Source organism: Myzus persicae, unplaced genomic scaffold (genome assembly GCF_001856785.1).
Source record: "Myzus persicae strain clone G006 unplaced genomic scaffold, MPER_G0061.0, whole genome shotgun sequence".
NCBI classification, from domain to species: domain Eukaryota; kingdom Metazoa; phylum Arthropoda; class Insecta; order Hemiptera; family Aphididae; genus Myzus; species Myzus persicae.
The window spans coordinates 230,805-249,773 of record NW_019100647.1 but is presented as its reverse complement, the minus strand read 5'-3'; the positions used below and the strand labels follow the sequence as shown (position 1 = coordinate 249,773).

Below are 18,969 nucleotides of genomic sequence, written 5' to 3'. Positions count from 1 at the left end.
ACGATAACTGCTCCACCGACACTTTAGTATTGCACTCGATTTGCCGGCAGCGATGGGTCGGAATAGGTATATATCGGCCGCTGTGGCGGAAGGGTGCGCTGTGCGATGAAGTCGTTCTGTAAAATAGGAAAACTTCCGGAAAGAGCACAGCAAACAAACGACCGTTCAAAGGACAATTGTCATGTAATTACACGGTCGAGGAATAACGAGCCGATCTTAAATTCCCCATCGACACTTGTCTACATGTTTTCACGCACGCGTTTCCAGCCGATCGAAAACCACCACTGCTGACGGCTGAAAGATAAATATAATATTACCGCCTATTACGATAGACGAAAAATGTGGTTTAAATAATAATGTAAAACGAGTGAAAATATAACTCGTCGGGGAAAGTTCAGAGTTCGACCGTGTGTTTGCAAGATAAATGATGACACCATCGCCTGTTTTTGTGGTAAGCTATTAATCTAGCCCGGTCCGTCTGTGACGATCTTTTATGGCCAAGCAACTAGGTATGAATTTTTCGGTTTTATGGAAATAAATTATAATTTTGTCATGATATGTCATTGTGTATGACCTTTATAATTATCCCCCGATCTACGACTGATTTTGGATCCTTAGATATAGGTCTACTGTAATTTATTTTACAACCTTCCAATTTAGATAAATTTTTTTCTAAGGTTCTGCCATTGATTTTAAAATGTTTCTATTTTTTTATGATTAATTTTAAAATTAATAGTTCTCTGTATAAATGCATATTGTTTTAATAGTTGGTGTAAGTGGTCCAGGGTTCTTCAGTTGTCTCAAATGATTTCCAATTACAACATATCAAATTGTCACGTTAGACGAGTATTATTTTATAATTCTTATTTATTAGCATGTAATATTGTAACAATAATGTTGTTATTATTTTATATTGGACACTATTTTGGTCCACTTTTGGAATCAATGATTTTTATGTTCCACGTGATACCATACTAGAGAAACAAAACGTTTAAAATTGGTCAATAAACATTAAAGAGTTAAAAAATATGTGTTTCTGATTTTATGTCATTATAGAAATATTCTGTTTGATTATCACACGGTAGGTATAGTATAGGTAGTACCTATAATATATTTTAGAGCAAAAAAATATTTGACATTTAGACACGTAACAAATTTGATTAACTGTTCAGTTTTAAGCTCTATTAAAAAAATAAACATAAGTTCCTACTAAATGTTGACAAACATTTGCTCATGAGCAATACGTGTCTGTTTTATTATATCATTGTTTACGATTTTCGTGTATTATATATTGTGTTCTACAAACAGCGAAACGATCGAATACACAGAACAGTATAAACACATTATTATATTGTCGGCGCGTCGTCACTATCGCAGCATACCTAATCCCACATGTCAGCGTCGCCGCCGTCGGGGATTTCACGCCGTACGTATAGTATAATATGGGAGAGTCGAGTGGGAAATAAAACGCAGACGACAGCGCATCTATCCGTAGGATTACCGTGCAACACGAGACTATTATACACATTTATAAAATAATAATATTACATGTATGTACACACACCCGTAGCGCGGAACACATCATTATTATTATTATTTTAATAGGAGTACGCACTCTCGTTATCGACGGAATAATGTGTCATAATAAGTATGTACTTCGCTATTATTTTAATAGGCAAATTTTATGATGAGATTCGGGGTATCGTTGTTGTTGGAATATCGTGGAGAGCATGAGATTATAATATCCCCTTTACCTCGAAAAAAAGATAAATTGAGACTGCTGGAGTACAATTTTGCCTATCGCCCTCGGAAACCAACGACAGTGTTAACACTGTACATAATTTATGTAGTTAAAAATGTAGGTATCAATGATGTTAAAAAAATTAAAATTAAGTGTTTGATGAGTCTTTAAATTATTGTACCAAACGTGTGTATTAAAAATCATTATAATATAATATACTTTTGATGATATAAACGTATTGTACATATTATATTATATTATTATAGATATGATTTAATATTATTAATATAAGTTCATTAAAAAGTTTAATAATGTGAAAATAAGTCAGTGGCCATTGGCCACGTGAATTTGTAACTTGTGTATTTTATAATTTTAAGAATTTTTAATAACTGACAAGTTCTTCCTACGCGACGACCAATGACGATTGTGACGATGATAATAGCAATAAAATTAATTCAGCTTCGTTATAACTATGTATTAGCATTTTGTTTTATTTCCCCGCTTTGATAATGTGTGAGTCTATCAATGCCTGGAAAACGTGCAGCGGCTCCATCCGATATAAAACTGGTAAGCGTAAATAATATATCAATTTAATGCTTGTATGTACACGCGAAATTAATGTCTCACAGCAGATATAAAAGCAAATCAATTTCAACAATATTTGATGAGGCATAACAACTTTGTTACCACTTGATATGTTCATCCGAGGAACATGTCAAAAACATATTGTTCGTTCGCATAATTATTACGTACCTACAGAGTATACATGCAGTCTGAAATATTCACTGATCACCAATACACGATTTTCTACCATTTCTTTTATAATGTATAGTATTAATTAATATAATGTTAAACGTGCTCGACCTTTATATACCTATACACTTATAAGCCGTAAATATATTTTTGATGGTGGGCAGAAAAATGATGAGATTATTAATTACGTATTTTCACAATAATTTTTAAAATTTTAATTATCATACAAAGCACTTCTGAGTGCCCACCCAAACTCATTTATTCTCGTCACTAGTATAATATGATTAATTAAATTTTGCTTATTGTATTTATCCGTGCATAGATTATAATAATATTTTTATTTAATATAAAAAAATAAAAAATAAATATTATTGCAATATTTTTATTTGAGGTTTTATATTTATTTTCGTAAGATTCAACACAATTTAAGGTTTAAAAATACTTTAAGAAAAAAAATAATAACTTAAGCACCTTGATATTAATTTATCCTACACTTTTAAATAATCATTATCTTAAAATTTTAAATCCAGGTATAATTCCCGAGGTATTTATATATCATAGTCATCGACGAGAGAAAATTAAACAATAAAATTGTAAACGATATAAAGATATAATCCAAAAGTTGTTCTACTTATGTATTCCTTCCAGTGTTTGTTTGGGTCCCAAACAAAGTGTAATTTTATGTGCATTTATAGTTGCTAATAATATATTTAAATACATTAGCCTAATGGAAGCGTTACACCCATTTATTGTTTTCATGAGCGTAAAAACATTTTCCTTTTCCCCATAATAATTCTAAATGTTGTAATTCTTTTCTGGGTTTTCTGAAATTCCAATAAACAAATATAATGAACGAGTATATTCTTTTGAATGTTCACCAGTGATATGACGGCGAAAACCACAATATCTCTAAAGTAGTTCAGAATCTTATCAAAAGTGGAAAACCACTACATAGAATTATCTAGATTAAGTTATTATTGTTTTTTTTTTATTGATTTAGATATATGGTACATAGTTTTCTAAATATTTTCCTATATTTTCCATCTCATAATAAAGTATCTTTTAGTAGAAGCGCGTCTACCAGCAGTTACGTAGCAATATTATATTCGTTAACGATTCTTCTCAATGACTATTTTTGTAGGATTGCTCAATATTATCGCATACATTCGCCCCATAAACATTTTACTGTGATAAATGCTCGATTCTTTGAAAATAAAGTCTTGAAATATTAATATTTTTTATTAAAAATAAATATCCTGAATATGACATTCAACCGTCAAAGTAATTTTAAAACGTTCTCAACTGTTTGCACGAGTCTAATTCCCTATACTTAGTATAGGTATACATACATTTGAATTATTTTTATTATGTGAAATCATTATTCTGTATTCTGGTTTTTACTTAGAAATGATTTTACTTTAATGTGCTTAAACTATTTTTAGAATCCTTTCACATAAGCATAATACGTTATAAATTACTAGTAAAATAAGTATAACTAGAATTAATATGTAATTAGCTTTCTTGCAATGATTTAAATGGGTATTTTTTAAATAAAGTTCCTATTATTATACATTTCTTAAATGCACACATTCAGTACGACTATTCCAAGCCTTTTTTATTCCGGCGTTGGCAATCGAAACTACCATTGAGTCCAATAGTCCATTTTACCGGTAGATCAATGCAATATTACATTGTAATATTACCTTCACATTTTTTTTTAAATTCGTCTCAATAAAATAATAATACAGTCACACGGCTCTTTGTGTAGGCAATTTTGCTACATCTCTGTCATTGGTCCATTTTTATGATGTAGGAATAAGTTAGTGATTTTTTTTTTTGTATCCAATAATATTGCAGATTGACTTTTAAAATAAATTAAAATAAGATTGTTCAAACATCAAATTGAGATAACTTGTAGAGGGCACTTAAATACCTCCAACACCCTTTAAGTTTTTCTCTCGTTTGGGTTTACATGATTTAATTATTTTGAAGGGCTGCACCAAGCTATATGTATTGTTCACTGTGCATATTTTATAGTTATAGCAGTGGCGTGCCAAATTCAATATTACCACGATAGTAGGTTAAAGTAATATAGTGATGATAATTGAACGGTCGACACGCTGCGGCCGCATAATATTATTATTTTGCAGTACTCGCCAAGGTAATTATTGCAATAGTGAAAATGATAATACTATATTCATATTATTACAGTAATAACAGTGTGTTTATAATATACGTATATCGTATGTGGTGGGCTGAGACGACGAAATGTACGTGTGGGCTACTAATTACTATACGGGGAGAATCTGCACACTCGTGCATCGGACGCGACGGGATTTAGTGTTGAAACTTTCGTCGAGGAGTGAGCAGGCTGTCGGGTCGGTCCGGTTTCCAAGCGGCATTGTGTGTAATACACATATATACACGGGTACGTATAGACTATAGAGTATTATTATTATTATTATTATTATTATTATTATTATTATTATTATTATGTTTACGCGTATACGCATACATATATAAACCTACTATAATATTATACATATATTAAATTATGTATAGCGTCGTGACGGAACGAAACGAGAACGGTCCGGGGTCCCCTTGGGGACTTACCCGCGCGTGCGACAAGTACGTGTACCTGTATAATATGCGCACACATCTAGAAAGTAAGCGTGTGTGCGTGTGTGTGTGGGTGTGTGTGAGATAGTTTTGCGTGTACACAGTCGATTGGCACAGTATATTATACACATGTATATAGATATATATTTAGAAGGAAAACGTTAATGCGTGTACGTGCGTGCATTCTAACAATATCATAATCAACTGTGTTTCCGTGTGCGTGTGCTCGGACCGAACGGCGGCGATCTTGTTGCCGCGGCGGAAAAAAGCGCCACTCTCCGTACCATAATATATGGAATATAAATGGAACCGTATTTACGAACGGTGTCTGCCCCAACACTCTCCGGCCACCCCACGCCATGACGGCAGGTAATGTGCTCTCCCCTCGCACTCGCCTTACCGCCCCCTCCGAAACGGTGAAAAAAATCACCAGGGTCAGGTCACTTATTTAAGTTATATAAATCGAGTGAGAAAAATGTCCGCCTATACCTCCACGCCGGCTTGTGGTGACAAATCTGCGGAAGATTACATACATAACATACTTATTGCATTTTGCGTTGTTATTATAAATCATAATGGCAATTATATCGGCAACTCGTCTCTGCGCAATGTTTAATGTGAATACGAGTAGCTTGTCCACCGCTACGATAAGTGCCTTAATTTGTTTGGTGACTATGTGGAAAAGTAACATTTTAGTCACTCTTTCAGATGTATATAATAAAATATTTTTCCTGTACCTAGTTTTTGTTTTATTACAAAACGTTCCCTAGTTTCTGAATAGCCCTCGTATTATAATATTACGGAAATACGGATGATGGTAACAGTGACGTCGATGATAAGACGTACAATGACACAAGAACGATTCTATATTTTTCATCGATATAGTTTATTTATTTAAAGATAATATTAATGTCTGTTACAAATTACAAGTCACAATTTTTTCTCAAAATATTATGATACAATCTGTCGTCGTGAAGGTGCTTTTGGACTGTGACAAAATACTTCTAGAAATGGTGCTCTTATACATGGTACACTCTTCCTAGATAAATGGCCACGATGGAATTTTGTTGAAAGTCCTATCGACCCTTGTACGTGTAGGTGGTGGGTTCTTTGTAATCGCCGTTACAGAATGATATTTTGTGTAAATTTTGTAACGTAATATCATATTTTCATAGATTATTACATTATTCATATAAAACAGTATATTTTACCCTTTCTAAAGACTTTTTGTAATATTATTACCATATGAAATCAATAATATATTTGTTGGTTGCAATGTGTGTGGTCTAGACATGGTTCTACGAGTTGTCGTGAAAATAAGTGTACAGGGTACTCTACTATACTTTTTAGTCTCAACGCACACTAATACAGCTTTAATACAAATATAAATTTCATGAATTCGTTACACAACCACGTTCGTTACATGGCAGCGAGAACCTAATTTGTCTACATCATCTTATTATGGGACGGTTGAAATCTTCTCATGTCATATATTATTATGATTATTATATGAGTATTATAGACTATAGGTAGATGACATAATATAATATATAGCCCGAGGTTTTTTTAACACTTATTTTTTTTTTTAATACCAGTACCATTTTTCAACGCATTTCGACGTGACTTATTATAGCAATCTTTCCGTACACCTTGAAACTTTTGAATACGTATATGTTCTTTGTAAAATTTACATTTTTATATATAACATTAATATTATATTATACTATTTATAATTTAAGAGTGATAATCTCATTGTACATATATACTGTTCATCAGTTTAAAAAAATGATTGTTAGTAACGATATTCTAAGTAACGATTTTCAAGTAGTGTGCAAAATTAGTTCAGTACCAAATTTTGAACCAAAATATATTTTACTATATTTGATTATAGATGAATTCTTGTTCCCTAGATCACATTTCTATGTCGAGATAATATTATGTTGCTGTACTCATACTATTTATTAATCTAAGGCGAACCTATGCTGTTGTTCAATATTTTCAAAATATTCAATCCTTCGGGCATTTAAACATTTTCTATAGTAAATTAATTCTGTCTAGCATAGCAAAATAAAATCAGTAGCATGGGTGTTCTTTTGTGGGCATTATTTGTTTGATTACGTCTTGAGAAAAAGAAAAAAAAATTAAACAAAATCGTGAATTCATAGTTCGCAACGCGCATAATTGTATATTCGGTTTGTATTGAATTGCGCGTAAGAAAATACAAACATGCATTCAGATTAAACTCTGCACTTTAAAAATTGAGGAAACTTACGCTTTATAGGAAAACATGAGGGGGAAAATATATTTTTATATTTCCAAACCCTCGTGAACTTTGGACATATAACCACCATTTGGCCTTTACTACGTGAAGGAGTTTAGGGGAAACATCACACACGTGCTTTCAACTATTCTATTTTCTCAAAGAATTATATTTGCTCACAGAGTCCCACAAAACGTTCACAGAATATGAATCATTCTGTTATTGCTTTACGTTGACCTTACAAAACTACATCTTATCTAATGAACCAGCCGTAACGAGTACCATTTACAAATAAAATATAAATGCTCGTGTAGTGGTTTTAATTCAAAATTCAATAAAAAATGAAATGACGCATAGCCAAATATCGTTCCAAATTAAAATAATCTCAATCATCTAATATACCTACCAAATTTTATAAAAAATATTCATTTTTTTTTTTTTTTTTGATAGAAATATTCAAAAAAAAACATACGATATTAGAGTGGTTTAGAAAAGGTTAAGAAAATCGGTTGCAGATTATGTTAGTATTGCAATAATTTGAAAATGGCATTTACAAATTATTACAATTTTTTTTTTTTTTTTTGATAGAAATATATAAAAATAAACTATACGTTATTAGTGAAATCATTATTAAAAATTTAGTATTTTATTAATTATCAGTCATCGACTTAATTTGACACTTAAATTATATCAGATTCTTTTGTTGTTGCTTAAATTTATTAATAATAATTTGGTTAGATATTGTTATTTGTTATTTTTACCTGACGTTTAAAAATGTAACTGAATAGTTGGAATATCAAATTAAAAGTATACTTTAGTAGTAAATTATTCGTGACTAAGAAAAACCAATGCATTTTTATCATATTTCTGAGAATAATTAAAATTACATACAATTAATAGAATTAGTGCTAATACTAATAGAATATCAAAAATCTGGCTTTTAGTTTTAAGATAAATAACAAACAAAAGTTTCTTCACAAAATATTTGATGCATAGCATTTGTACATCCATTTACATATGTCTGTTCTATTTGAGGGCAAATGTTCACAAACCGACTTAAAAAATTGAAATATGTATTTCAAAATAAAACTGTAAGAATAATAATAAATGCTCCATGGTTTGTAAGAAATCTTAACATACACAAATACCTCCAAATACCATAACTCTCAAACCCATATTATACGTTTTACTGAAAGTTTCTTCAAGTCCCTTCATCAGTCAACAGGTTCAATACTCAACCATCTCAATGCAGGACCACCTCTCCAACGCCGACCAAAACGAAAACGTCTGCATGACTCCATTGCTGAAGCTTCATTTAAGGTATAGGTAGTATTGATTGCTACTAAATACTAATTACTCAGTCACTACTCCATTACAATTAATTAATTTTATTTATAGCTGTAATAATACGACGAAACCTGAACATATATAATATTGTAATATATACGATCATAATATATATAATATTATGCATTGCATATAAATATATTATAGCAAAAAGTGGAAATGTCTTATTGTTTAAAAAAAATTAGTATGTGTAATATAGTATATGCAAATTTAAAATCTAGCTTATATTGTTTGCCACTACCCATTATGTATTTTACTATTAATAACCAGTTTTACATTTTGGTGAAACGGTGGTTAGTTCTATGCGAGAGCATATTACTTGAGTGTATTTACAAATGCCAGATCATATTTACCGAGATTAACAGATATTATAATGCTCAACATGCTTGGTGCTTTGAAAATATAATAGTGGGACATGGCTATAATTTTGATTTGGCCTATTCCAGAATTTAATTATTCATTTTATCCCTTTAACAAGCTATCGGGAACAGATTCCGAATCCCTGCAGTCTCCAGTAATTCAGATAATTTTAATATTCATTTTGGTGTCGAATTTAACTGTACGAGAGGCGTGATTTCTCAACAATTGTCGTTGTTTATGAAATCAATAATTAATAGTTTTGATGGCAAATATATTGTATTAAAATGAACTGTTGCCAAGATAGATAAATTATATATAATTGGCACGAAAATACAATTAATCTTTGTATTTAATTATTATTACGTAGTATATAATGATCTCATATAATTAAAACTATTATTAGAAATAAGTAATAACAAACAATATTCTTACTCAAAATATGTTGATTATAACTATTATAAGTAAGTATCATTTATACAGCCAGTTAACCAAAATCAATGTAAAAGTTCCAATTTATTTCACGCTTGGACTAAATTATATATTATACAGAAATATTATAAATTATATGTATATAGGTATGTACAAAAAAACATAAAGATTTGTACTGAATTTTGAATATATATAAACTACGAATCTTTTTTATATGTATGTATAATGTATATGAATCATGGACAGCATAATTATTATTTTAAATATGTGTAATATAACGATAACAAATATAAAAAAAAATTAATATAAGTGGATACTAATAATTAACAATAATAAAATCGACTTTTATTTGTTATGTAAGTCTATATTGAAAAAATAATGAAATGTCTATTATTTTATTTAAGCATGAAATGTTAGAAAAATGAATTTGTTGTTTTGCATATTGTGTGCAGATTCCATGATTTCTTTAAATAATAATAATAATAATTTCTTTTAAAATAATACTCTAATATTGAAAGACATCATTAGAGTATTATTTAAAAAAAAAGTTAATGTACTTAGTTTTAAAAGAGAATAAACCAGTTCTGCTCACTTTTTCCCCTTCCATTGGTCACTACCTAAGTCGTCGTATGGGAGTTTCGCTTCGCTGGATGGAAGGATGGAAAACGATGGCCACCTGATATAATATTCTCTTTTAAAACGGAGTATTCCTATACTATAGGTATATCGGAGGGAGTCAACTGTACCTATGTTTATGTATTCGGAAAGTTGAAATCAATAAACTGCATTACACAAATACATAAGAAAATACCTTAGAAAACAGAGTCTATAAAAAACAATACACCAAAAAATGATTCAATTAATTTGTTTTATTAACGCTTTTTAGCTTCAGATAAATAATATTAAGTATTATTATACTCCAGTTCACTAAATCATGCAATTTTTTTTATCTTAACTAGCCTAATTTGCCTTATTTCTTGATATTTTTACCATTCACATTTATTTTTTAATTTTATAGATGGGTCAACGATTAAAAAAAAAAAAATCTGTGCTAATCATATTAACTATACCACTGGGGCTACAGTACGACTTTAATAAGTTAAAAAAGTGAACAATTATTATAGGATTATTTTTTTATATGCATATTTTTAATATTTCAAATGAAGCAATATTTTTAGAAAACGATTAGTTTATTTCGAGTTAATCATTATTCATGACAATTTGTATTTTTTTTTTTTATTTGCTACTAGAAAATACTACGATAGTTCAACAACTAATAAGTTTGGCACACAAAATTGTTTCATCATAGGTCATTTTTACATTAATTTAGGAAGATATAACCAAAATTGTTTATAGGTAATTTTATATCGACCATAAGAAAATAACTTAATTATTATTTAATTTAAAAAATGTAATGGCAATTTGTTAACTTTTATAGTAATTGTTGTTTTATAGTACTCTATTTAATAATGTATGCATTTTGCTTATTTAAAAAAAAAAGGTTTCAGTAATGTTGAAATGGATAAAACTTAGGAAGAGTTTTTTGGAACAAGGTTAATTTGCTATTATATTCTTCTTAAAGCATTAAAAATTACTACTAATGTGTAAATTAAGCTCACAAATATTAATAATTTACACAAACAAACTGTGATAGTTAAGACTCAGGGTGTTGGCGTTCTAAATTATTATTAAAATCATTGATCATAATAATTACTAATAGTATTTTGATGGGTAATTCCAATAACATATTTCATTCTTAATTTATCAACTAAAATGCAAAATCAAGTTTTATTTTTGGATTTTTATATTATATGTGTAAATCAAATTCGTAGTTACTCTTGAGGTTTTTTGGTCCATTTAGTAAAATATGTAATTGTATGAAAAACTATGGCAATCCTTTTTATAGATCAATAACAAATTTTCTAAAACTATATTATGGGTTTACTCTTCATATTAATTTTCTCTACTGGTTCCTTCTCAGGTTTATTATCATCATTTAAGTATGAAGAAGAAGAATAAAAAATTCACTTATGCAGACAATTTTATTGTAGTCAGATATATTTTGTATCCGGACAACAATTAGTGGAAAACCCTATTTCCTATTAATACTAATTCCACATTCTATTATATTCTACGAATTCATAACAGAAAATATAATGAATAAATAGAATAGCAACATGTCATTGACATATGATTTGTAGTTTTAACCTACACAACAAATTAAAATAGTCAACGAATAGCTGATTTCTAAAAAAACTATCCTGGGTAAATTAAACGATTGCTGAAACAATAGAATCTCATAAGTCAACCATGTGCTCCTGTTTAGTAACATATACCTAGGGTAATTATAATTTGGCAAATCCATCTAAATTAAATAATTAATATGATTAATATCTTTAACCACGAAGAGCTATTCACAATCTTACGAAAAAAAAACTTTTCGAGACCACCCGCAAAAGGCATATGCAAAACACACTGGCCCGAGATAAAACAATCATAGACCAGACACCACTCATAAGGATTCCATTAGTATAGCATAATCAGATGTACCATAGTTGTTGAGACCCAAGCACCTTCACACCATCCCCACATACACAACTGTGCACTTTAAGATTTTTACTTTGAAATAAAACTATCATATTATATATTATTGAAAATTGTCTTCAACTATTATTCAAATCACTATCATCTGGATCCCTTTCAGATCAAACCTACAGAGGTTCGAATATTTAGAAAACAAAAAACATACGACTTAAGTACTTACTATAATATTGAGAAATACAGAAAACACAACTAAAACAACGGTGGGGTATCTATCCTCCCATAATGCATTTTTCGCAAATACGCGACCGTACAACATTAATATATGAATCGATTTACAAAACTGATTTAATGGAAGTTACAAAAAATAAAATAAAAGTCTAATACGTGATAGTTAAAGGTTATTGAAAAGCATATTGTGACACGTGTAGAGTGAAAAGAAGATAATTTTAAATTGAATAGAAGGTAGGTGACTTGAGTTTTGTTTTTTTTTTTTTTTTGGAAGAGATGGTTCCACCCAAATGAAAGAAGGATAGGAAACATGAAGAACAAGAAAACATGACATAGGTTTTTTTACATCGTTAAACATAACATTTTTATCTAATAATATTTCTGTTTCGACTTTTTTCAACATACAAGTACAATTTAAATCACTACAGCTGTAAAGTCAAGTTTGTAAGATATTTTTTTTTAACAGAAAAAATATCTGAACTGTATATTATATTATTTTGTGTATTTTTGAGAAATACAAGAATTTTAATCAATTATGAACGTTCCACTAAAAAATCATGGTGATATAATTTAAATAGTAACGTATTTTATTGGTTGCTGACAATAAATTATAAATATTATTGAACTATTCTACCTCCCTCATTCATATAAAAATATATAAATAGGTACATTTAAAATACTCGAATAATTTAAAAACAAATAACCAAACAACTTTTAGAAAATAATCAATTTAAAAATAATATTATAACGAATAAGTGCAAACTTCTAATGTACATACCTAATAAGTTATATATACTTAACTTTATAAGATTAAAAAACATAAATTATGATACAAGTGATAACGACTGAGATTTAGCGTTCTATGCATGACAAAGTTATTTCTTTAGTGCCTATGAGTTAGACTTTAAAAAAATATTAGTGGTACGCTACGAGGTACGCCTCTCCCTGAAATTTTAAAACTTTAAATAGGCTTAAGGTACATATTATAATGTTTTGTGCTGTACTTAGACTTAGTCTTGATTATTTTTAAGTTTAGTGTCATATCATGTTATTCAATTACATGATAAATTGTGTATACTAGCAATCATACTTATTCATCGAATATTTTGACATTGGCTATTTTAATACAGAATATTTTGTTCCAATACCGTATATATTATTATTCAAAAGTATGCACCAATTTCTCTCATAAAAGATAAAACTTTTGCTCAAATCAAACTACATACTTGAATATTACATGCTTATAGGTACACTTATACCTCTTTTAATGGTAATTCTGTGTTTTTTAACGGTAACGATAGCTATATCATTGTATTTTACTCCAAATACTATAACGAGTATTATTAATTTGAATCCATTGAGGTTCCAAAATAATTCATTTTTCATACTTATATTTTAGGGAATTTTTTAAGCACACTCATCTTTTTTATCAATAGAATCGAGAATAATAATGTTGCGTCTTAATATTATACTCTCTTACATTGACATGCTATCTTCAGTTCGTATGTCTTAATTTTTAAGAAACGGGAAACGTATTTCGTCGAGCCGGAATAGACGAGACACTCCAATATACGTAGGTACATATATTTTTCTGATAATAAATTAAATTTAAGTTATACCATTGTGGTTCACTCGACAAGCCTATTACTAGTCGACATAATCTCGAAGCGACTAATTTTTATTGCTTTTAAAGAATAGCGTTTTGCGGTCGACTACGACATAATTAATCTAGTTTAGTCGCACACGACTTCTTGTCGATTGATTTCGAGAATAGGGCCACTGGACTATGTCCACACTGTCATCTCACTGCACATTCCTAATATGTGCTAGTGAGCAGCCGTGACCGATGAAGCAAAAACTGCTGTTTGATAAAAAAAATCAAGGGCAACAATCACGAATACCCGTGACAGTTGTGTTTTTCTCAGACTGACCGACAGACAGATGATGGAAATTATTGCAGTTACCCTATAGCGAGTATACGGTATGTGACGTGGACCATGATGGCTGAATTTATATAGGTATTTTAAGTTCAAATTTGAACTAATTTAGATATTTAAACGAAGAATAACAATTCCAATTATTTTGCTGTAATTTCAAAATATTATTTGCGGGTACCAACTTGAAACCTTTAATGTATATTATATTAAGTTCTATACATAACTATGACATTTTAAAATGCAATGTTTTTGGAAAAAATGTATTCGACGTACAGTGCTAGTAACAGTAAAACAGTAAAATACACTAGGTACTTCAATGGCAATAATATCGTAAAATATACGTTTGTAATAATATAGAGTGACGATTTTCTTGTCATTTGTCAACATTTGAACAACATACAAATATTCTCTATTAATAATCTATGAACATTGAAAATATTCAGTATGATATAAATATCTATGCTGTGTTTTTAGTTTTTCTTTGATTGAAATGAATACAATGTAAAAGTATCTAAAATTAATGTTACACTCAAATATTCGTTTGAAAAACTAAAATTATAAGTATTTTTTTAAATATGAACGGGTATATTATTTAAATAAGTTTTTTATCCCATTTCTCTGTTTTAAAGGAGAAATTCCCGTAATCATTTTTTAGTATATTAATTATTTCAAAATAAACCATGGAGGATATTTTTTTGTGTTGCTTACTTTATTTTCAAATGGTTTAAATAAAGCTGGATGTTAGGTGACAATGTTTATTTTTAATGTCAAATAGTAAAATAACTGACTCGTCGATTAAAACAACGACAAAGTACATAAAATAAATTATTAGTCCATAGTGCACATTATATATACCGATACATAGATGTAGATGTACATAATTTATGATTTTTTTCTAGCTCAATGCTATACTTGTACAATAAACTATATAGTATAAAGATTTTAATTTATTTTTTAAATTATTAAAATAATCTTCTTATAACATAATACATAAATATAAGCCATTAAGCCCGAAGTTTTTTTGTATTTTAGTTTTAATATTTGGCTTATTTAGTTTTTAAAATACAGTATATTTATATATATATAGAATATACAAAATAAAACAAAAAAATACTTTCTTATGTTAATTTAAGAGTGGTCGGGATATTATAAAAACAAAGAATTGTGATCAACAGTTTAACATAAAGTTAAATAATATTTAACTAAGAGTTGAGTGGCACAGGGGTACCCTGCAAAATGTTGGTCCATTACTCCACTCATTTAAACTTCAAATGCTTGAAACTAATTAACTACTTGTTCAAAATTTGATTTGTATATATATATTATGTAGATACTCAAAAATTATAATATGATTCGAAATCTGAAATAAAAAATGAAGTTGTCATTAAAAAAAGTAAACTTGAAAAATTATAATTTTTAATTTATACAAAGGTATTTAATATATTATAACAACACAAAATAACTGTAAAAAAATAATTAATTATTTTCAAAAATGTTATTTCTCAATGGCATTCAATTATGTAAAAATAATATGTTCAAAAAAGTTCATATATATTAAGTTTAGACGCTTAACTAGACCATAATGTATAGGTATACATATTATTATGTAAGTACTGAGTACTGAAGTTCTTATTACGTATGTAATTGCATGATCCATGTATTTTTTTTCCAAATTAATATCAAGCATAAAAATAAAATAAAAAGCTGACCTATTACTGACTCTAGTAGCTAGTTAAGGCCACTTGTCTCACTTTCCACACCTTTTACAAGGAATAATGATAATAAGAGTTGACATGTCAATTATACATTTGTATATTGTAATAATACATTTGAAATCAATTATTGCATTTAAAAATGATTATGAGTGGAGTTCCGTATAAACACTATAAACTACAAAAATTTTGTCACCTTGTTTGTTTTTCTTAATAAAAACATTTCATGGCTATTATCAGTAGTTTACCTTAAACATGGATTAACTATTGGATAAGTCGAAAGTTGACTCACCAGCCTCACTATTTTCATTTATCGTTAACGGTGTTATATTTCTATGTGAAACTAATTTAATCACTCCCCGAAACTACAGTTTAAGACAATACCAGCTTGAAAATGCATTAAATGTAAATATATACACGTATCGTTGTATCCAAGTTGTAGGATACTTATTGTCTTAATATTGTGAAACCGACGTTTACTCGGCAGTGTCAACAATTTATAGAACCTATTTTAAACTTTAGAAAACAACATACATTTTCGAAGATATAATAGCAAACGGAATAAAATAAAAATAATTACACAGAGGAAAACCACGGAAAAAAACTAAGTAAATTTTAATTAAAGTGACTTGTATTTATAATACTGCACAGACAACCGTGGTAAGGTAACCTCCACCAAACTACCAAAGCAGTGTACCATCGAACGGTTTGCTCGTCTGACTGCATTATGTTGCCGCACAATAACCACAAAACATGAATATTATTATTATTTCCAACGTTGTATTTTAACACCACATTAAATCTAAAGAATTATTGCGCAATATTTAACGTTATGCGCCATTGTCGTAGTAATTACATACTGTTATATTCTCAGTTCTTAATAATATGAGTCTTAAAATAATACATTACAATGTACCAGTTTGATTAAATCGATCGAGAAAATAATGCTGACAATAATATTTTAATTTATAATAACACGTTATCAGCAAACCCATCGAACTGCGAAAAATGTTTTTAAAATTACTTCACCTAATAATAACGCTCAGTGGGTACCTTGTATATATTTTTTGTTATTTCCATTACTTTAATGTATTTATGTTTCTTCTTCATAAAATACTTAATATTTTAAAGTTATTATAGTTACATTTGTAATATTTCAAATTACATTTTAACGTTTCAATAGATTTTTTACAAATATAATTTTAAGGTACGATAATATGTATATTAAAGCATTATTTCCAGATAATGTCTAGTAATACTGATCTATATGTTTACTTTTAATCCACGTGATAACTAAAATAAAGACATTCATATTTCAAGGAATATAATATAATTTATTAGACTTATACAATTATTCATTACATTATAATAATGTCTAAAATTTGAGTTTTGACGCATTTTCCTCGCTATGGGGATGCATGATGTTTTGATTGGTATATCTGAACGTGTCTTACGAGACGTTTGTGATACATTAGGAATCGGAAATAATAATATAAAAACGAGTTCATCATTATAAAATAACGATACGATGTATGAAATGTACGCGTATGGGTTATTAATCATGGTCTCAAAACCTATAACCTATTGCGGTTACGATAACGGTTTTTTAAGCATATATTTTTTTCTAGGGTAGTATGAGTTCACGAGAAACTTTCATAAATATGAACACTATCTCTATAAATTGTAAATCGATTACAGGCTATACTGAAATTACGTCATTTTTTATTTTAAATAGACTCAAAAACCAATTATTGAGACTTTGAATAAAAATAATACTCCACTATGATTCAAACAGCACACAAAATATTAAAAATCGGTCAAATCAGCTAAATATTGTCAAAAATATAATTTCTTATCATCGTGTATGAATATGAAAAAATATACATGCGACTAACAGTGGCAATTTATGCACAGACCGAGACTTAAGACCCGACCCCGGCCCAGTGGTACCTACTCTTCGAGTTACAAAAACTTGTTTAATCAAAAACATTTTCATTTTAATCATGTTTAAAAAAAAAAAATGCCTTTATTGTTTGCATTGATTACTGTCGGTGCTCATCATAGTTTTCCTTTTATTTACATTTTCAGTTTATCGTACATTTTTGTACAATTGTGTTTTTTTATGAGAAATACACCCATGGTGCGTTGTACTTCAATGGCTCAAAATTCCAAGGACAGAAAAAATAAATTCGAAATGTTGACTTTTCGAGTTAATGATGTTCGAAAGTGTTTTCAAGACACTTAATATTTATTTTATTTTTTTGTTTTTATATTTTGTACGATCAAAATGTTTAAGGTTAAGGAAGAAGTTTGAGTTTATTTATTTTTATATAAATATTATACATACGTATGTAGTTGTATAATAATACTGTGTTTATTTTACACAGCAATCAAGATTTTAAACTGTAAAGATTAAGATTGTCGTTAAAATAAGCGATTATCATTAATTTTCAAACATTTCAATGAGTTTTGAATAATAACTGTTTGTATTAATTATTCTTTTTTTATAATAAGTGTGAATTAATTTTTCGCATTGTTTAAGTGAATAAGAATGTTGACAGGTAATTTATTATAAAAATCTTTGTGTGCACAATTTATTTTTATTTTCTCCCGATTATTTGCAACATTATTATAAGCTATAGCAAGTATAGGTAAATATCTATGTTAAATAGATTCATTTTTGTTTTTACACATTTTCTATCGTTACTGTAAGTATAAACTGCAAAGTTATTACCGAGCACTTTAATTTAATTGAAAGCCAAAATAGCTTAAACGTTTTTTCGGATAAAAGTAAAATAAAATGCTAACACGTGACATTCTTGTAGATTTTCCCTATGACATTTCGACTGCGTATCGAACAGAAGAATAATGGAAACCACACAGACAGGAAAATTAAATAATGGATTTTCCGTGAGTACCGAACAATGTGAATACATGTTTGTTGGGTTTTTCACTTCGACGGCGGTCATTCCATGCATTCGATACAAGCGTCACCGATAGTTTTTTAATGCAACTTCCATCAAAAATTCTGACCAACAC

At 28.8% G+C, this 18,969-nt stretch overlaps 1 protein-coding gene across 1 annotated transcript in view; it reads right to left on the bottom strand.

Moving 5' to 3' along the window:
• The window catches only part of LOC111038738 (zwei Ig domain protein zig-8-like), a 244,701-nt gene that overhangs the window by 66,877 nt on the left and 158,855 nt on the right, over window positions 1-18,969 (bottom strand). The window lies entirely within an intron of this gene.